Source organism: Balaenoptera borealis (assembly GCF_965194805.1).
Source record: "Balaenoptera borealis genome assembly, chromosome: 11".
Lineage (NCBI taxonomy): Eukaryota > Metazoa > Chordata > Mammalia > Artiodactyla > Balaenopteridae > Balaenoptera > Balaenoptera borealis.
In genome coordinates this window covers 11,931,050-11,953,876 of record NC_138868.1, presented here as the reverse complement: position 1 = coordinate 11,953,876, position 22,827 = coordinate 11,931,050, and the positions used below count along the sequence as shown (strand labels likewise).

At 36.5% G+C, this 22,827-nt stretch overlaps 1 pseudogene across 1 annotated transcript in view; it reads right to left on the bottom strand.

Moving 5' to 3' along the window:
* The window catches only part of LOC309605840, a 37,975-nt pseudogene extending 16,249 nt beyond the window's left edge, over positions 1-21,726 (bottom strand). The window contains exon 1 of the transcript in view: positions 14,408-21,726. The product of the transcript in view is annotated as an uncharacterized misc_RNA (transcript). The remainder of the gene's footprint in view (positions 1-14,407) is intronic.
* Between the last annotated feature and the right edge of the window lie 1,101 nt (positions 21,727-22,827).

Below are 22,827 nucleotides of genomic sequence, written 5' to 3'. Positions count from 1 at the left end.
AAATCTACAAGGAGGTAGAAAAAGACTTTCCCTTACCTTTAGCATGAGAAGGGAGAGGAGTTTCCTGAGCCAGTATTCTTGGTTACATTCATAAAAGACAGGACCTAGCAGGTGATACCTGACCACTCTGATGGATAGAGAAACGAGGACCATGAGCCTGGAGAGACTACCCAGTTGGACTGAGACTTCAGTAACCTTCCTAAATTAAAAACCACGGCAGAAGTAAATTACTTTGCTATCAAGGGTCTTGTCTCATAAATTCCATCTCCCAGAAGAAGGTGGTGTAGTGATTGCTGATCTCCTCCCCTGTTACAAGATAATTAGTCCAACTGAAACTGTCTCTCCACTTGGGATACCCGGTCAATGGAAGGTCTGGGGTATGTTTGTCATAGTAAGAGCCAGTATTAAACCCTTTATCAACATTTTCAGTGTTCAAAATAATTTTCTGAGAAATAGGAAGTTACCTAATCAAGGTCATTTGAACATCCTGTTCCAAGGAGTTTATACCTACCAGATGACCAGTGCTGAGTTCAGCCCAAATCTCAAATTATTATCACCCTGGAGAATTGAGACCATATTTTATATTTTATCTGGCTTCCATGTGACCTAGCATAGTGCTATATATTTAATAGATCCTCAGTGAATATTTATCAAATGTTTCACCTTTTCCATGGTATGTTTCTTTGTTGAACTCTCCACGAGCAGAGACATTCCCCTAGGTTTTAGCAAATTAGCTTATTCCTTGAAAAATTGTTGCCTGGTTATGTGTTTATAGATGTTTATATGTCTGTGTGTGAATGTATGATCCCACGTGCCCCATATATTCAAAGGTAAGCCCTCTGCATGGGTCTAGAGTGATTAATGTAGTACTTTGATGTGTGTGCATGTGCATGTCTTATATTGCACTAAATATATTTCACACATTTTGCATATATTAACTCATTTCGTCCTTACAACAATTCTAAGAAGGAAGTACTATTGGTATCCCATTTACACATTTTATTATTATGTTATTTAATCCTTACAAGAACTCAGCAAAGTGAGTGATATTTCTATTTACAGGTGTAAGTCAAAGGTAAAAGGTTGATAGAATTTGAGTAATTTGACCAAGAATAGATGCAGCAAGTAGCTGAGATGGAGTTTGCTTGACTCTAAAGCATATTCTTATTCCTCTACAGCAAGCTTCATCCAGCCACATTGCTCTCAATTACTTTTTAGTGGAAGTAAAGTATGGCTCTTATGTCAAAGATGAACCGTAATATTGCTTACAGGCCATGTAAAGGCTGAACCTACTAACTTCTATCCTCCTCCTAGTTCTTTGCTCCAAAGACCATGTGTTTCTTGCAGTCCCTTCTCACCATCCTTCTTCCCACCACCAGACCTTTGCATATGTTGTTCACTCTGCTGAGACTGCCCCTCTTCTTTTCTCTTTACCGAAGTAACTCCTACTTATCCTTTGTCCCAGTTCCATTACAATTTCCTCAGGGAAGTTTTCCCTGACTTTCGTCATGTCAGGGTCAAAAGCACTTTTGGGAACTTTCTTTTTGGAATCTCATGTATCCCTCCATCATTGCAACTGTCACTGCTGTAATTTTACATGTTTGATTAATTTCCACCTCCATTAGCCGTGTGTAAGCTCAGTGAGGACAAAGACTGTCTCCTCCTCTTCAACTTGTATGTATATTGTACGTGTAACAAAAGGTGCTTCCAACTGGGCACTGTTGACATTTTGGGCTGGATAATTCTGTTGTGAGGGACTGTCCTGCACACTGTAGAATATTTCACAGTATCCTTGATTCTACTCACTAGATGACAGTAGTATCAGCTCCTACCCATTGTTTATGATAACCCAAAATTTCTCCAGACATTAAAAATGTTTCCCTGGGAGGCTAAATTGCCCTCAGTTGAGAACCACTGGGCTGGAGATATAGAAGGTGCCCAAAACTATTTGTTGAATAATTGAATAAATAGCTTAAGACTCAGGTCTGCAACTCTATGGGAATGAATTGTTCAACTCAAGATAAAGATTGAGAAGTTGGTATGTGAACACAGAATTGTAGCTAGCTGGGCTGTATGTGTTTAAATCTTCTTTCTATCCATCTAAGGTTGTCTGATGCATTTTCCTGACTGTTGTAAAGATATTTCAGTTAAATGAATTAGGGATGGTTATCTGAAATCAGAGCATCCTTTTCTCTGTTTATTTCTAAGGAAATATCGATTCTTTCTTACCAGCTCTTCATTTTGAATAATATAACTCCTGTCTGAAAGATTTCTTCAGAAGCAAGTTGTCTGTGTGGATCCTTGTTTGGGGGAATGAGGGAACAAGTGAATGGTCCTAAGAAACCAAGACACATCTGGGGTAACGGGAGCTTGGAAAGGGGACTTATGACTGTGAAAACACACACACACACACACACACACACACACACACACACTTGTTCATGCAAAATAGCTGACCACAGCAAAATAGAAAGTGCTTAGACTTTGGGATTGTCTTGACCTGGGTTTGCATCCTGGTTCAGCCATTGGTTGCCTGTAAGAGCATGGGTGCATTGTTAGAGCCACTGTTCCCAATTCCACCTGTATCCCCACTCCCATTCATTATCCCTCAGGGGAAAAAAACCTGGAGAATTGGATGAAGGTAACTCAGATATTTGATTAACCAAGAATGTGTTTATCATGTGCCATATTTTATAAACAAAACTATTAGGAAATACTGTAGTGATGGATCCAGCACTTCATGGAGTGAGTAATTTGTTGCTGCAATAACTCTACTTTTCTTCCCTGATTTACAGGGACTGGATTTAACTAATCCCAAGGGGAACTTGGGTGAAAGAAGTAAAGCCTACTGACATACTTTCCTTCAAAAAACTATTTTTAAAGAGCAAACTTAAAAACAAAAGAAATTAAAGAATATGAGTGGGAATATCAATTATCAATGCAGAAAAATTCCTTGTGGAGTTCTTATACATGCCATCTTCTCAGGAGCTTTCATGTCCTAGTTTAGACAAGCACAAAACAAAAGTAAAGACTTTAGAGAGAGGCTTAGCAGAGGGTCACTGGGGATGTGACCTCAACCGCTGACCCCTAAGGATTATCAACATTGACCGAGGAACATCAGTAAAAATGAAGATAAGTAGGCTCTGGTATCTTAATGTGGGTCAATGTTAAAAGAAGATTTGATTTGCACAACTTTATATAAACTTTAGTTTATGTAGAGTCACTGGATGTTTGTTTCAAAAGGATATTTCTCCATTCTTCATAGAAGTTCTGATTGGGTGGTATTGGGTATGGGACCTTGGGAGCAACAATTTCACCAATTACTGCTGGTGATTCTGATGCAGGAATCCAGCTGACCGCACTTACTGCTCTAGAGGAATTCAGGTTTGCACCAGAACCTGTGTTTGCTTATTCCATTATTTTGTATTAGGCATTTTTAGAGCTTTCTGATCACCCAAATACCTGTTCTTATTCTAGGAATTCTCTGCCCAAGACAGCTAATACAGTGGATACTTTACTGGGACAAGGCAGGACATGTTCATCTATGTATTCCATGCTCACATGGCTCACAAGCAAATTAATATAAGGTATTACATAAAATTTAAAAAAATAGTTAAATAATTGGAAGTCTACTCTGTAGTACACTCAGGCATAAATTATATTTATTAAGCTGGTATTCCATAAGATTTTCAGTTCACATTGTTGGGATGTCTATAAGGCCCAAACTGTTAGTTATGCCTCTTACTCTCTTTATAGATCTCTATCTCTATTTCTGTCATCTCTGTATTTCTGTATCTCTATATCTACCTGTTGGTCTATCATCTATCGTTATCTGTCAGTGTGTGTGTGTGTGTGTGTGTAGTTGGAGAGGTTATTTACCAAATAATTTTATGGTGGGGGAAATGTCTAACTAGAAAATAATGAATTCACATCCTGATAAGACTCTATACACTTTACTGAAGAGTTATCTTATGCCTAATTAAAATACAGACAACATAATATAACATTTTAGAAGGTATGCTATGAGCTGCCAGTTCCTTATTATTAAGTGCATTGATCTGGATACTCAGAGAAGCAGATACCAAGACAAGATTAGATGTGTGAGAGATATTGGGGTAAAAGCTCATCTGAGAAAAGGGGGCTGGAGCCAGCAGAGGCAGGGAGAGATGTTGGCCTGTGATGTAGATCTGATACTTACGGAGGAGGAAGAGAGGGAAGGAGGGTGGGATGGCCAGAGTCTCAGACTGCAGTGTAGTTCTAAGAGAGTTTTAACCAGGCCAATGTCATCTCCTCAGGCACAGTCTCTAGCCATAGGAGCCCTGCATCTTGCAGGAATAGATTTGCTTTAGTATTGCTAACACAGTCAAACATTAGCTAAAAGCAGCCTGTGGGCAGTACGGCCATGGCATGGACACAGTGGTGGATTCAACTCAGCATCTGGGGCAATCCTTCCTGAAGGAGGAGATCTGAGCGGCACATTTTGATGGTCACCTCATTAAGAAACACTTACTAGGAGAAAGTTACTACTCTGATCAACAGGTTCCTCTTGTCCTTGCTTTGTGAAGGTTCTAGACTCCAAACCCATTGTTGTTCTGTAGGGAATTGGTTACTTCCCATTTACAGAAAGTTCTTAACGTGGACTTCGATTTCTGCAGGCACAATAGGTTTATCACAATATTCTAAGGAGAGGACTTTCCTTCAATAAGCTCTGAAATAAGTTGACATTTTCTTGTTTTTATTAATCTGGGAAAGATGCTGGTGTTGGTGGTGATAAAGGTGGTAATATCTCTAAATGTTTACTGACTACATTTAATTCTTTTTTAAATTTTTAAATTTCAAATTTTTATTATTTTTAATTAATTCTTATGGGAGTAGAGTGGATTTACAATGTTGTGTTTGTTTCTGCTGTACAACAAAGTGAATCAGTTACACATATCCATATATCCACTCTTTCTTAGATTCTATTCCCATATAGGTCATTACAGAGTACTGGGTAGTGTTCCCTGTGCTATAGAGTAGGTTCTTATTAGTTATCTATATTATATATTGTAGTGTGTATATGTCAAACCCAGTCTCCCAATTTAATCCCACCCCTTTCCCCCTTGGTAAACACAAGTTTGTTTTCTACATTTGTGACTCTATCTCTGTTTTGTAAATAGGTTCATTTGAACTTTTTTTTTTTTTAGATTCCACATATAAACGATATCATATATTTGTCTTTCTGTGTCTGACTTACTTCACTCAGTATGACAATCTCTAGGTCTATCCATGTTGCTGCAAATGGCATTATTTGGTTCTTTTTTATGGCTGAGTAATGTTCCATTATATGTATGTACCACATATACCACATACATTTACTTCTATGATGAATGACAGGAAGATGTACAACAAAGAACTTTAAAAGGAAAGTGTAGGGTGGAAGGGGAAGGCAACACATCCAAAGGAGGGCCCTTGGAGTGTGGAGTTCTGGAGTTTGGAGCCGTGTGGTTGACAGGGTCTTCGTGCTCTGGCCGGGTGTCAGACCTGTGGCTCTGAGGTGGGCGAGCCAAGTGCAGGACATTGATCCACCAGAGACCTCCCGGCTCCATGTAATATCGAATGGTGAAAGCTCTCCCAGAGATCTCCATCTCAATGCTAAGACCCTGCTCCACTCAACGACCAGCAACCTACAGTGCTGGACACCCCATGACAAACTACTAGCAAGACAGGAACACAACACCACCCATTAGCAGAGAAAATCATAATAAGGTCACAGACAGCCCAAAACACACCACTGGACGTGGTCCTGCCCACCAGAAAGACAAGATCCAGCCTCATCCACCAGAACACAGGCACCAGTCCCCTCCACCAGGAAGGCTACACAACCCACTGAACCAACCTCACCAGCTGGGAGCAGACACAAAAAACAACGTGAACTACGAACCTGCAGCCTGTGAAAAGGAGACCCCAAACACAGTAAGTTAAGCAAAATGAAAAGACAGAGAAACACACAGCAGATGAAGGAGCAAAGTAAAAATCCACCAGACTAAACAAATGAAGAGGAAATAGGCAGTCAACCTGAAAAAGAATTCAGAGTAATGATAGTAAAGATGATCAAACTCTTGGAAATTGAATGGAGAAAATACAAGAAACATTTAACAAGGACCAAGAAGAACTAAAGAGCAAACAATGATGAACAACACACTAAATGAAATTAAAGATTCTCTAGAAGGAATCAATAGCAGAATAACTGAGGCAGAAGAACAGATAAGTGACCTGGAAGATAAAATAGTGGAAATAACTACAACAGAGCAGAAGAAAGAGGAAAGAATGAAAAGAATTGACGACAGTTTCAGAAACCTCTGGGACAACATTAAATGCACCAACATTCGAATTATAGGGGTCCCAGAAAAAGAAGAGAAAAAGAAAGAGCCTGAGAAAATATTTGCAGAGATTATAGTTGAAAACTTCCCTAATATGGGAAAGGAAATATTCAATCAAGTCCAGGAAGTTCAGAGATTCCCATACAGGATAAATCCAAGGAGAAACACCCCAAAACACATATTAATCAAACTATCAAAAATTAAATACAAAGAAAAAATATTAAAAGCAGCAAGGGAAAAATAACAACATACAAGGGAATTCCCATAAGGTTAACAGCTGATATTTCAGCAGAAACTCTGCAAGCCAGAAGGGAGTGGCAGGACATATTGAAAGTGATGAAAGGGAAAAACCTACAACCAAGATCACTCTACCCAGCAAGGTTCTAATTCAGATTCGATGGAGAAATTAAAATCTATACAGACAAGCAAAAGCTAAGAGAATTCAGCACCACCACACTAGCTTTACAACAAATGTTAAAGGAACTTCTCTAGGCAGGAAACACAAAAGAAGGAAAAGACCTACAATAACAAACCCAAAACAGTTAAGAAAATGGTAATAAGAACATACATGTCAATAACTACCTTAAATATAAATGGATTAAATGCTCCAACCAAAACACATAGACTGGTTGAATGGATACAAAAACAAGACCCATATATATGCCGTTTACAAGAGACTCACTTCAGACCTAGGGACACATACAGACTGAAAGTGAGGGGATGGAAAAAGATATTCCATGCAAATGGAAACCAAAAGAAAGCTGGAGTAGCAATTCTCATATCAGACAAAATAGACTTTAAAATAAAGACTATTACAAGAGACAAAGAAGGACACTACATAATGATCAAGGGATCAATCCAAGATGAAGATATAACAATTGTAAATATTTCTGCACCCAACACAGGAGCACCTCAATACATACGGCAAATGCTAACAGCCATAAAAGGGGAAATCGGCAGTCACACAATAATAGTAAGGGATTTTAACACACCACTTTCACCAATGGACAGATGATCCAAAATGAAAATAAATAAGGAAACACAAGCTTTAAATGACACATTAAACAAGATGGACTTAAGTGATATTTATAAGACATTTCATCCAAAAACAACAGAATACACTTTCTTCTCAAGTGCTCATGGAACATTCTTCAGGATAGATCATATCTTGGGTCACAAATCAAGCCTTGGTAAATTTAAGAAAATTGAAATCGTATCAAGTATCTTTTCCTACCACAATGCTATGAGACTAGATATAAATTACAGGAAAAAATTTGTAAAAAATACAAAAATACAAATGGAGGCTAAAAAATACACAGCTAAATAACCAAGAGATCACTGAAGAAATCAAAGAGGAAATCAAAAAATACCTAGAAACAAATGACAATGAAAACACAACAACCCAAAACCTATGGGATGCAGAAAAGCAGTTCTGAGGGAAGTACATAGCAATACAATCCTACCTCAAGAAACAAGAAACATCTCAAACAAACAACCTAACCTTACACCTAAAGCAATTAGAGAAAGAAGAACAAACCCCCCCCCCCAAGTTAGCAGAAGGAAGAAATCATAGAGATCAGATCAGAAATAAATGAAACAGAAATAAAGGAAACAATAGCAAAGATCAATAAAACTAAAAGCTGGTTCTTTGAGAAGATAAACAAAATTGATAAACCATTAGCCAGACTCATCAAGAAAAAAAGGGAGAAGACTCAAATCAAGAGAATTAGAAATGAAAAAGGAGATGGAACAACTGACACCGCAGAAATACAAAGGATCATGAGAGATTACTACAAGCAACTATATGCCAATAAAATGGACAACCTGGAAGAAATGGACAAATTCTTAGAAAAGCACAACCTTCCGAGACTGAACCAGGAAGAAATAGAAAATATAAACAGACCAATCACAAGCATTGAAATTGAAACTGTGATTAAAAATCTTCGAACAAACAAAAGCCCAGGACCAGATGGCTTTAAAGGCGAATTCTATCAAACATTTAGAGAAGAGCAAACACCGATCCTTCTCAAACTCTTCCAAAATATAGCAGAGGGAGGAACACTCCCAAACTCATTCTACGAGGCCACCATCACCCTGATACCAAAACCAGACAAAGATGTCCCAAAGAAAGAAAACTACAGGCCAATATCACTGATGAACATAGATGCAAAAATCCTCAGCAAAATACTAGCAAACAGAATCCAACAGCACATTAAAAGAATCATACACCCTGGTCAAGTGGGGTTTATCCCAGGAATGCAAGGATTCTTCAGTATCTGCAAATCAATCAATGTGATAAACCATATTAACAAATTGGAGGAGAAAAATCATATGGTCATCTCAATAGATGCAGAAAAAGCTTTCGACAAAATTCAACACCCGTTTATGATTAAAACCCTCCAGAAAGTAGGCAGAGAGGGAACTTACCTCAACATGCTAAAAGCCATATATGACAAACCCACAGCCAACATTGTTCTCAATGGTGAAAAACTGAAACCATTTCCTCTAAGATCAGGAGCAAGACAAGGATGTCCACTCTCACCACTATTATTCAACATAGTTTTGTAAGCTTTAGCCACAGCAATCAGAGAAGAAAAAGAAATAAAGGGAATCTAAATCAGAAAAGAAGAAGTAAAACTGTCCCTTTTTTCAGATGACATGATACTATACATAGAGAATCCTAAAGATGCTACCAGAAAACTACTAAAGCTAATCAATGAATTTGATAAACTAGCAGGATACAAAATTAATACACAGAAATCTCTTGCATTCCTATACACTAATAATGAAAAATCTGGAAGAGAAATTAAGGAAACACTCCCATTTACCATTGCAACGGAAAGAATAAAATACCTAGGAATAAACTTACCTAAAGAGACAAAAGACCAGTATGCAGAAAACTATAAGACATTGGTGAAAGAAATTAAAGATGATACAAACAGATGGAGAGATATACCATGTTCTTGGATTGGCAGAATCAACATTGTGAAAATGACTATACTACCTAAAGCAATCTACAGATTCAATGCAATCCCTGTCAAACTACCAATGGCATTTGTCACAGAACTAGAATAAAAAATTTCATGATTTATATGGAAACACAAAAGACCCCGAATAGCCAAAGCAATCTTGAGAAAGAAAAATGGAGCTGGAGGAATCAGGCTCCCTGACTTCAGACTATACTACACAGCTGCAGTAATCAAGACAGTATGGTACTGGCACAAAAACAGAAATATAGATCACACTATACACAAAAGTAAACTCAAAATGGATTAAAGACCTACATTTAAGGCCAGACACTATAAAAATCTTAGGGGAAAACATAGGCAGAACACTCTATGACATAAATCACAAGATCCTTTTTGACCCACCTCCTAGAGGAAGGGAAATAAAAACAAAATAATCAAATGGGACCTATGAAACTTGAAAGCTTTTGCACAGCAAAGGAAAACATAAACAAGATGAAAAGACAATTCTCAGAATGGGAGAGAATATTTGCAAATGAAGCCACTGACAAAGGATTAATCTCCAAAATTTACAAGCAGCTCAACATCAAAAAAACAAACAACCCAATCCAAAATTTGGCAGAAGACCTAAATAGACATTTCTCCAAAGAATATATACAGATTGCCAACAAACACATGAAAGGATGCTCAACATCACTAATCATTAGAGAAATGCAAATCAAAACTACAATGAGGTATCACTTCACACCAGTCAGAATGGCCATCATCAAAAAATCTACAAACAGTAAATGCTGGAGAGGGTGTGGAGAAAAGGGAACCCTCTTGCACTGTTGGTGGGAATGTAAATTGATACAGCCACTATGAAGAACAGTATGGAGGTTCCTTAAAAAACTAAAAATAGAACCACCATATGACCCAGCAATCTCACTACTGGGCATGTACCCTGAGAAAACCATAATTCAAAAAGAGTCATGTACCACAATGTTCATTGCAGCTCTATTTACAATAGCCAGGGCATGGAAGCAACCTAAGTGTTCATCGGCAGATGAATGGATAAAGAAGGTGTGGCACATATATACAATGGAATATTACTCAGCCATAAAAAGAAACGAAACTGAGTTATTTGTAGTGAGGTGGATGGACCTAGAGTCTGTCATACAGAGTGAAATAGATCAGAAGGAGAAAAACAAATACCTTATGCTAACACATATATATGGAATCTAAAAAAAAAAAAAAGGTTCTGAAAAACCTAGGGGCAGGACAGGAATAAAGACGCAGATGTAGAGAATGGACTTGAGGACATGGGGAGTGGGAAGGGGAAGCTGGGACAGAGTGAGAGAGTGGCATGGACATATACACACTACCAAATGTAAAATAGATAGCTAGTGGGAAGCAGCCGCATAGAGCAGGGAGGTCCGCTCGGTGCTTTGTGACCACCTAGAGGGGTGGGATAGGGAGGGTGGGAGGGAGAGGCAAGAGGGAGGAGATATGGGGATATATGTATATGTATAGCTGATTCACTTTGTTATAAAGCAGAAACTAACACACCATTGTAAAGCAATTATACTCCAATAAAGATGTAAAAAAAGAAATGAGAGCAGAGAAATGGATAAGGACAGAAAGAATATTTTAAGAAAATTCACATAGTTTTGAATTAAAAAACATGCTTTATACAACCAATGGGTTAAAGAAGAAAACAGAAGAGAAATAAAAAATACTTTAAGACAAATATAAATGAAAACACTACACATCAAATATTGAATAGTTAACAAAAACAGTGCTCATAGAGATCCTTACAGCTGTGAGTGTTCATTTTAAAAATGAGGAAAGATCTCAAATCAATAACCTAACTTTGCACTTTAAGGGAAAAGAAGTGCTCACTAAAACCAAAGCTTAAAGACGGAAGGAAATAATACAGATTAGAGTGGAGATAAGTGAAATAGACAATAAAAACAACAGAAGAGACAACAAAGCCAAAGTTGATTCTTTTAAAAAAACAACAAAAATGGCAAACCTTTGTAGGCTGACTATGAAAAAAAAAGAGCAAAGACTCAAATTACTAAAATGAGAAATAAAAAGAGGGACATCACTACCAGTCTTACAGAAATAAAAAAGATTATAATACTAACTATTAACAACTGTACAACTATCGGTAGTCCAGATGAAATACACAAATTCTTAGAAAAACCTAAATTACCAATATTGTGTCAAAATATCAAAATATAAAATCTGAGCAGTCATATAACAGGAAGAGATTAAATCGATGTGAACTTTTCAACAACAACAAAAGCAAAAACAGGAAAAGATGGCATCACTGGTGAATTCCAAAAGTATTTTAAAAACAATAAATATCAGTGTTTCTGAAACTCTTCCAAAAAATAGTACAGAAGAGAACTCTTCCTAAGTCATTTTATGAGGGCAGCATTACCATGATGGCAAAATGTGTCAAAAACATGAGCAAAAAAAAACCCCCAAAACGCTATAGACCAATATCTTTCATGAATATAGATGCTACAATAGTCAACAAAATGTTAGCAAAGTAAATCAGTGAACATATTAAAAAGATTATAAACCATGACTAAGTAGGATTTATCCCAGGAATGCAAGAATGGTTCAATATATGAAGATCAATAAGCGAAGTAAACCATTTCAATATAATGAAGGATAAACATAATCATCTTATTGATTCAAAAAAATTATTTGAGGGACTTCCCTGGCCATCCAGTGGTTAAGACCCCACGCTTCCAATGTAGGGGGTGTGGGTTCAATCCCTGGTTGGGGAACTAAGACCCCATATGCCACTCGGCACGGCCAAAAAAAAGCATTTGACAAAATCTTACATGCCTTCATGAAAAATAACACTCAGAAAAGTAGGAATAGAAGTGAACTCCCTCAACCTGACAAAGTGCATTTATGAAAACCCACAGCTAACAATTTTCAAAAGTGAAAAACTGTCCCCCCACCTAAAATCAGGTACAAGTAGCCTTTTTTTGTGTTCCAAGATGGCTACATAGGAAGATCCTGACCTCACTTCCTCCCATGGACCCACTGAATCTACACCTACACATACTACAATTCCCTCTGAAAAAGTTCTGAGAACAGATGATCAGCTCTGCATTAGACAATAGCAGGGTCACACTGAGGTGGATAGGAGAGGATAAGACATAAACCTCACCCCTGGCAGAGCAACCCACAATTGGGAGGGAACTCATTACTCTGGAGCTTCTCTCTGAGGAACAAAGGGTTTGTACACCACATCCGGCACCCCACCTCTTTAGACCTGCACCTGAGAGATGAGCCCCCAAAGCATCTGGCTTTGAAAACAAATGGGGCTCAAATCCGTGAGCCCCAAAGTGCTATAGCAAACTGAGAAACTGCTCTCAAAGGGCTCATGCACAGATTCCCTCACCCCGGGGTCCAGGGCAGAAACAGCAGTTTGAAAAGCTCCCAGACTCTATGTGGTGGAGGTTTATTTGCTATTCTTAAAGTGTCCACCAGAGGTGCTGGCAGGTGCCATTTTCTTGCTCTCTCTCTACCTTGTTAAAGTGTGTAAATTTTTGTTGGTACATTTTATCTATAAACATAGCATTTTCATAGAATTATCATTTATGTTAGCACTGATTTATTTGTTTAAAACAACATGTTCTCATAATAATTTTTTAAAAATGGCAGCATACAAGAGGAGAGAAAATAAAGGCTGTTTTCAATTTATGCACATATGACCACCAACTCTTCACATTGCGTTAAATAAATAAACGAGAATAACAATAATGTTACATGCTGTTCTGTCCTTAAATGCTTTTAAACGGTTATTGCAACTCATTCACTCGTACTTTAGTTGAGTTACATCATTTGTTATCATTCCTCTAGTCATTCAGCTAGTTGTATAAACTCTGATTTTTTCTACTCTATGACAATTCAAAGCATACTTTTAGCGCAGGACATTTTACTACCTGTTTCCTCTACCTAGGATGTCCCCTTATTTCATTATGTGCTTGATTAAATGATACCATATCATAGATACAATCCTTTACCTCCTTCATAAAATTCCTCCTTTTCATGCAACCTTATTTATCACTCTGCTTTATTTTACATAGCCTTTATTAACACTCATTGTATATTTATTTATTTATTTTTCCTCCAATGGACTTTTTTTTTTTAACATCTTTATTGGAGTATAATTGCTTTACAATGGTGTGTTAGTTTCTGCTTTATAACAAAGCATTGTATATTTATATGTTCACTTGTAAGTATTTTCCCCCAATTAGAATGTAAACCCCATGAGAGTATTACTGACTTTACCTGCTTTTTTCACAACTCTAGTCTTAATACCTAAAATGGTGTCTGGTTCAAAAGTCATATATGAAAAATTGAAATGCTTTTATTTTCCTCCATTTTTTTTCTATTCTAGCTCTTTCATCCTTTCAAAAAATTTAATGTGAACATTTGGTTCTACAAAATGACTCAGTCAAGACAGAAACATAACTCCATTTAAAAGTAATATTTATGTGTCTTTCCATAATGTGTGCCAATAAAGCACATACTGTCATTTAGAATTACATAATATTTTTTTCTAATTAAGACTCTTAGAAGAGTCAACTAAATAAATAAGATTAGACATAAATTTATATTCTAATAACCCAAAAGTTATCTTAAATTATTTTATTAAAAACTACCTACACTTTATTTATTGCTTACATTTATACCACTGTCATGTGTATGTGACCACATGTCCACATAGAGCACACATATGTGTTTCTGTTCATAGCCTTGTTTGTCCCACTGATTTACATGTATGTTTCCCCTGGCATGTGGTAGAGAAAATGCCTGTGTAACAAGTGAATAAATCAAATGCCATGAGTAATGTTTTTGAGAAGCAGGACGCAAAACATCTTATTCTCTCCTTGAACCGTACTAGTCTAAGTGTTACATTTCTGAACATATTTTATTATCCCTAAATAACATATTTTAAAGTGGTAAGGATATAACTTTAGGAATTAAATGCATTTTAGGGCTAAAAAAGAGAATGGGATGACCTGACAGAAACGAAACTAGATTATTGTACATCACACAACATTAAAATCCAAAGGCTAGAGAGAATTTTGCGTTCCCCAAAACCTTCTTGAATGCACTTTTAACCTCTTTGTTCCTCAGGCTGTAGACGATAGGGTTCAGCATGGGAATGACCATAGCATAGAACACAGATGCCACTTTGTCTGTGTCCATGGAATGACTGGAGCTGGGTTGTAAGTACATAAAGATGACTGTCCCATAGAAGATGGAGACTACAGAGAAGTGACTAGCACAGGTGGACAAACCTTTTTGGTATCCCTTAGCTGAGTGCCTCTTCAAGACGGTGATCGATATGAAAAGGTAGGAAATCAATATTACCAGAAGAGCAAAAAAGACATTAAAGCTTGAAATTAAAACAAGAACCATCTCACTAATGTGTTTATCCGAGCAAGAGGGAGCCATGACAGCTGGAATGTCACAGAAAAAGTGATGGACCACATTGGACTTACAGAAAGAAAGGCTGAATGTACCTCCAACGTGGATGGAAGCATTCAAGAAACCACATGCATAGGAGCCTATGGCCAGACATGTACACACACTTGTCGTCATGGTGATGGTGTAATGGAGGGGTTTACATACTGCTGCATAGCGGTCATAGGCCATTGAGGCTAAGAGGAAATTTTCCACACTGGCAAAGGCTGCAAATAAGAACATCTGAGCAGCACATGCATTGTAGGAGATGATCTTGTCTCCTCTAAGGAACCCAGCCATCACTTTAGGTGTGACAGCTGAGGAGTAGCCAAAGTCCACCAAGGACAGATTAATGATGAAAAAGTACATTGGGGTGTGGAGATGGGAGTCCAACAGGATCAATGTGATCATCCCCAGGTTTCCAAAAGCACTGATGAGGAAAATGAGGGTGAACACAATAAAGAGAGGAATCTGAAGTTCTGGGGTATTGGTTAGACCCACCAGGATGAAATCCGTCACCTCTGTACCATTCTCCATGAGAATTTCTAAATTCTCTGTAGTAATGAGAAAGCAAGGAATATTTGGTAAACAGCAAAGAGATTTCACTTAAATTTAAATATAAAAACACCCTGTTTATTTTACCATAATATTACGGCAATAAATTATTCTTCATGATTCTCTGATCTAAAGCATAGATCTGAACCAAAAAACATAGTAAATAGATTATCTTATAGTTACACACTGTTGAAGCTGAAAGATCCATAGAGATTACATGGCCAACTTCCCACTTGTGCAAATGAACAAACTAAAGTGCAGAAAGAGGTTATGATTTGTCTAAGGTCACATATTTGCCATACATACACCTCCCAAATCAGATCGCATGAGTCTGTTAACAGCTTACATTTACACAGTTCTCATTCCAAGTACACATTTACGTTTAATATATTTTAAAATGCTTAATCCTCTCAACAGACCTACAAAAGGTTAAGTGTTCTGTGGACCTTTACACAAATGTCAACTGACAGAGTCAAGCTTCGGATCAAGGCAGAGCTAGGGCTCTGGAAAGAAGTACATATGCATTCAAAAAGCAGTCCCACCTTTTACTATCTGGGAGACATTATTCTTAATATAACTTCTGAGAGCCTTGTTTTCTCTATCTCCAAGATGAAGATGGTAATGGGACATCTAAAATTAGATTATTATAAATAGTTAAATGAGATAATAAATTTTTTTTAAAAAGCACAACTTGGGTGTTCAGCCTAATCCTGATGAGTTGCTATCTTCTTATTAGGATGAAATGATGGTCTCCATCTTGATTTAGGAAAGGAGGGTACTGATATGTAGGGTCTCAAGGTGTGGGTGAGTTTGAAGTCCAGTACATTCACTTCTCAACTTGCCTTTCCTCACACATTGTGTTCATTTAGCCTTTTCTGTGTCCTCCAGGATATCTCTCTCTATACCAGCCATTTCATGTGAAAATCCAGGGACATTCAGTCTATCTTGCTTAATTTTCCTTCTGATTTGTATTTGAAGGAGTTCCTTCCCTAAAACTCATTCTTACTCAGTTTATTCTCATTCCGTAGCTAAACCACAGAGATGAGGGTTGAAAAGTCATGGACCAGGAGTTTAATTCTAGCCTGCACATCTGTTCTCTGGCAAGATCCATATTTTTATTTTTTAATGATATGCTTGTGCTTTTAATTTAATTTATTTTCTGGGTTAGAAAGATTTATTGAAATACACAAGGAGTGTTACCTAGTTATACATATCTTTCACATTTGTCTCAGATGCAGCTATATTCCAGTGTTTACGATACAAAGTAAAACTAGTCTTTGATAGAGAATAGTAAAAGCCCATGTGATATCCAGTCAGCATTGGGAAGATTTTTGAAAACTCAATTGCCTATTTTTTAAAGTTTTCAGTTTATATTGGACTACAGTTGATTTACAATGTTGTGTTTGTTTCAGGTGTACAGCAAGCTGATTTAGTTATATGTATAAATATATCTATTCTTTTTCAAATTCTTTTCACATTCAGGCTATTACAGAATATTGAGCAGACTTCTCTGTGCTATACAGTAGGTCCTTGTTGGTTACCTATTTTAAATGTAGTAGTGTGTATATGTCAATCCCAAACTCCCAATTTATCCCTCCCCCCTGCCCAGTTTCCCCTTTGGTAACCATAAGTTTGTTTTTGAAGTCTGTGAGTCTGTTTCTGTTTTGCAAATTAGTTCATTTGTATCATTTTTTTAGATTCCGCATATAAGCAATATCATATTTGTCTTTCTCTGTCTTATTTCACTTAGTATGATAATCTCTAGGTCCATCCATGTTGCTGCAAATGACATTATTTCATTCTTTTGAATGGCTAATATTCCATTGTATATAATATGTACCACATCCTCTTTATCCATTCATCAATGGACATTATTTAGGTTGCTTCCATGTCTTGGCTATTGTAAATAGTGATGCAATGAACATTGGAGTGCATGTATCCTTCTGAACCATAGTTTTCTTTTAATATATGCCCAGGGGTGAGATTGCTGTATCATATGGTAGCTCTATTTTTGGTTTTTTAAGGAACCTCCATTCTGTTCTCCATAGCGGCTCTACCAGTTTACATTCCCACCAACAGTGTAGGAGGTCCTTTGGCAGGACATCCATTGTCTGGCAGCTACTTTTCTCTGCAATCTTCCTCCTGGCCATGTTGCAACTTTACTTTACATTCCTAGTCTCTAAAGGCATTTCTGTTTACAAATTTCTGACAAACATGATAACATAGCTTTTTAATAGCATATTCTGTGTTCTATGACCACTAATAAGAGAATTATATATGCAGATATAGATATGTTTCATTTAATCTTTCCATTAAAAGTTAGTGCATTTACCAATATTTTACAGATAAGAAAACTGAGAATTTGAGGAGTTACTTCCTAAATTACATGTCTAATATGAAGTAGGTTCAAGATTCAAATATATATATGATTGATTTTACAATCTATTTTCTGAATGACTGCTTTGTCAGCTTTCATAGATGTCATGAAAAGGGTGAAATTATGAGGTAAATAATAGTGAATGGGATACAAATCTACATAATCTCATGAGGACCCTTCTGGAATCTAAACAACTGTCAGTTCAGACTTTTGCTGTGAGTGTCCCCTATGGTAACAGGGGAAGCTAATAAACCAAATGAAATTGCTACCTACTCAGAGCATCATCTAATGTTTTTGCCCATCCTCTTTGGGAACATAGCATAGTGTTTCATGAGTATCACAGAACTTCCTACTAAGGGAAGCATTGGGCTTGATCAAGCTTGTAATTGGGCTTGATCCCAGTTGTTTCAGAAAAATGTTTATGACATTCTATTTTGAGCCCAAATAACTCATAGTATCAGTTTCACTACTGCTTTTACAAGTACTCCACTTCTCACTCAAAATGTGTATAGAATATAGAATCTTACCTGTTATTTGAAATCAAGGTGCTGGAAATCCTAAATTTTTAGTCGGATTTGAAACTCTCTCAGAGAAGAATGTATAAATCCTGTTGGAGAAACTCTCTTGGAGCACTAATCAAAAGGTGCCCTTGTAGTTGTTACTTACCTTACGACAATCTTAATTTCCTTATTTGTGAAATAGACATAATATTATTAACATAGCCTAATTCACAGAATCGTGGCTGTGAATAGCTATTGAAATAAGGTCTATAAAACAAGTCAGTAAATCGTCATTTTGTCTGCATTCAATATAATTTTTATCTTGGCGATTTTTCCTGTCAATGGTTGCAAACTCACGGATAATCCTTAGTTTGGGGAAAGATCAGCATGTGTACTAACAATTATTCACATTCAGATGAGTAAATAAATTACCAAAGAGGCTCTGTATATAGTTTGTCACTTCTAAAATGATGTCAAAGAGAAGAACTATTTGGGGATTTCAGAAGCTAATGAATGGGAACCAGGAGGGAATTTTAGAGACCTGGAGATCTCAGGCGAATAAGCCCCCATGAGGAAAAATACAGGTCCTGCTCACTTACTTCAGGAAGAAGCAATTAAACTGCATGTGAAGACGCAACTTGGCTTACTGAGACAGCACAGAGATGTGTTTACATTATTTTGTTGTTGTTTCTTCCCTTTTTTCCAGTTTCAGTATGTTTTATTTATAGTAAATTTTATGCATTTTAGTGTACAGTTCTGAGAGTTTGGACAAATGTATATAATAATGTAACCACCAATGCAATCAAAATAAAGAACAGTCTTATATACCCCCCAAATTTTCCTGTGTTCTTTTGCAGAGAAAATTTCCTGGCACCCCCCAGAGACTATATTTGTCCTTATGACTTTTCCTTTGCAAGAAATGTCATATAAATGAAACCATGCAGTATGTAGCTTTTTGAGTCTGGTTATTTTCATTTAGCATAATACACATGACATTCATCCATTTGTTGCACGCATCAGTAGTTTGTTCCTTTTTATTATCAAATCGTATTTTATTACATGGATCTAACCAGGTTGTTTATTTCTAGTTTTTATTGATTACAATTAAATCTGCTATAAACATCTGCCTACAGGCTTGTGTATGAACATAGGTTTGCATTTCACTTGAGTAAACACCTTGAAGTGGAATTGTTGACTGATAATGCTAAAGTTTATGTTTAGCTTTATAAGATACTGCCAACTGGTTTTTAAAAGTGATGCATCATTTTGCAATCCCACTGGTGATACATGATAATCTCAATTCTTTCATGTCACTGCCAACCCTTAGTGCTGTCTACAACAGAGGTGAGTGTTCCTGACAGAATCTTCATACATTACTGGTAGTCTTCACGTTTTGGATTGCTTGAGGCTGAAGAATTGGGCCAGACTCTTCTAAAAGGTAGAGTAAAATGCCCTGAAGTCTTTTTATACAAAGGAAACAAATAACTGCTGGAGGAGACTGTCTCAAGACAAGGACAATCTCACTCACAGGACACAGTCATATTTTGAAGGTAATAAGATGCTAGAGGGCTGGACTGGAGAATTCTGAATTTTGAGGAGACAAAGATGCACTAGAGTTCCAATCCAAATTTCTGGCAGGGGACAACTTAAATTTCGAGCTAATGGTAGGAGCTCAATTATCAGTATATCTAAGTGATAACTTTGTCACCTTCATCCAGTCCAGTGTGGTTCTTTCTCATCCAACAACTTGTGAACTAAAAAGAAAACTTAGCTCATCCCATATACACATCCAATATATAATGTTGAAGCAGGGTAATGATAATAAGGGGAAAAACCCTCATTCATAAAAGAGAATAATGGAAGACATGTTAGCCAATTCTGAAATTTTGCTGAGTTGGCATCACAAAGACTGCCCCCCGCCAACCCAGAGAATGATAGACAATTCTTCATTACATCTTGATTTGTCTCTTGGTTAAGAACTCCATTTTTCATTCTTTTTCTTAGCATCTCATCCAATCTTTTGGATGTTGCTTTCTGAATTTCTGAATTCTTTTTTTATGATGACTTCTGAAGTGGTATTGAAGTCTCTTCTCCTTGAGGAATATTGTTTTGTGGCTTACTTCCATCCATGCAGTTTGGACTTCTCAGAGGTAATCTAATGCTCAAAGACTTTTTAAATGAAAGCATAGCTTTCTTAGCAATGCAATTCCTTCAACAACCTAGAGGTTTCTTATTAATTTTTTCCCATATTCTGATCATCACACCCCAGATTTTTTTCTAGCTATGACTCTAGCCTGCTTCATTTATTTTCCTCCATACCCCATATCTTTCTCTTTTATCTTAATCGTGGCTGTGCAAGTTACACATTGTTGGTAACACACTATTACATCATAGCCTTCAAAACGACTACTTTGTTTCTGATGTTCAGGATTGGATCCTGAAACAAAGAAACATTACATAGTGGAAAAACTAGTGAAATTTGTATAAACTCTGGACTTTTCAGTTAACCACAAAGTACCAAAGTTGGATTCTTTGTTTTGAAAAATGAACCACAGTAACATAAGATAATGAAACTTTACATGTAAAGTGAACTAGGTGAGTGGATATAGGAATTCTCAATACTATCTTTGAAATTTTTGTGTAAATCTGAAATAATTCCCACACTAAAATTTTAGTAAGACCTGAAACCATAAAACGTCTAGAAAAAAACATAGGAAATAAGCTCTTTGACATTGGTCTTATTAATTTTTTTTTTTTTGGATATGTCTAGTCAGGCAAGGGAGACCAAAGCAAAAATAAACAAATGAGGCTACATCAAACTAAAAAGATTTTACACAGCAAAAGAAACTATCAACAAAACAAAAAAAGCAACCTAGTGAATGGAAGAAGATATTTACAAATGATATATCCAATAAGGGGTTGATATCCAATATATACAAAGAGCTCATACAACTCGAAAACAACAACAACAAAAAACTGATTAAAAATGAGAAGAGAACCTGAACAGACATTTTCCTGAAGAATACATACAGATGGCCAGCAGGCATATGAAAAAATGCTCATCACTAATCATCAGGGGAACGTAAATCAAAACCACAATGAGATATCACCTCACATCTATCAGAATGGCTATTATCAAAAAGATAACAAATAACAAATGTTGACAAGGATGTGGAGATAAAGGAACACTCCTGCACTGTTGGTGGGGATGTAAATTGGTGTAACCACTATAGAAAACAATATGGAGTTTTCTCAAAAATTTTAAAATAGAACTACCATACAGTTCAGCAATTCTACTTCTGAGAATTTACCCAAGGAAAACAAAAACACATTCAAAAAGATACATGCATCCCTATGTTCATCACAGCATTATTATTTACAGTAGACAAGATATGGAAACAACCAAAGTGTCCACAGATAGATGAATGGATAAAGAAGGTGTGGTGTAGATATACAATTTATATTACTCAGCCATAAAAACAAATGGAATCTTGCCATTTGTGACAATGTGGATGGACCTGATGGGTATTAGACTAAGTGAAGTAAGTCAGACAGAGAAAGACAAATACCTTATCATTTCATTTATTGTGGAATCTAAAAACAAACCAAAAAAAAAAAATGAACAAAAAAAGCAGAAAGAGATTCATAGGTACAGAGAAAAACATGGCTGCCAGGGAAGAGAGGGTGGGGGATGTGCAAAATACGGAAAGGAGATTAAGAGGTGCTCATCAGTTACAAATAAATAAGTAATGGTGATGTACTACATAAAATAGGGAATATAGTCAATAATATTGTAGTAACTTTAAACGGTGACAGATGATAACTCTACTTATCAGTGTCATCATCTCATAGTGTATACAAATGTCAAATCACTACGTTGTACACCTGAAACTAATATAATATGTATGTCAATTATAGTTCAATTTTAATAAAAAGCTGATGAAGTTCATCATCACTAGACCTGCCTATCAAGAAATGCTAAAGGAGCTGCATAGCACAGGGAGATCAGCTCGGTGCTTTGGGATCACCTAGACGGGTGGGATAGGGAGGGTGGGAGGGAGGGAGATGCAAGAGGGAAGAGATATGGGGACATATGTATATGTATAACTGATTCACTCTGGTATAAAGCAGAAACTAACACACCATTGTAAAGCAATTATAGTCCAATAAAGATGTTAAAAAAAAAAAAAAAGAAATGCTAAAGGAAGTCCCAATTGAAATGAAAGGACATTCGACAGCAACCCAAAAGCATATGAAAATATAAAGCTCACTGGCAAAGGTAAATATACAGACAAATATAGAATCCAGCAAACTGTAATTGTGGTTTGTAAATCACTTTGAATTCTAGTATAGCATTTAAAGGATAAACAGATAACTATAGCTGTAAAACTATATTAAGGGATAAAAAATATAAAATGATATAATTTGTGATATCCATAACGTAAAGGGGAGGGGAGGTATAAAGGATTAGAGTTTTTGTATATAATAGAAAGTTAAGTTGTTATCAGTCTAAAATAGACTGTTATAACTATAAGGTGTTTTATGCAAGCCCCATGATAATCACAAAGAAGTACCAATAGAAG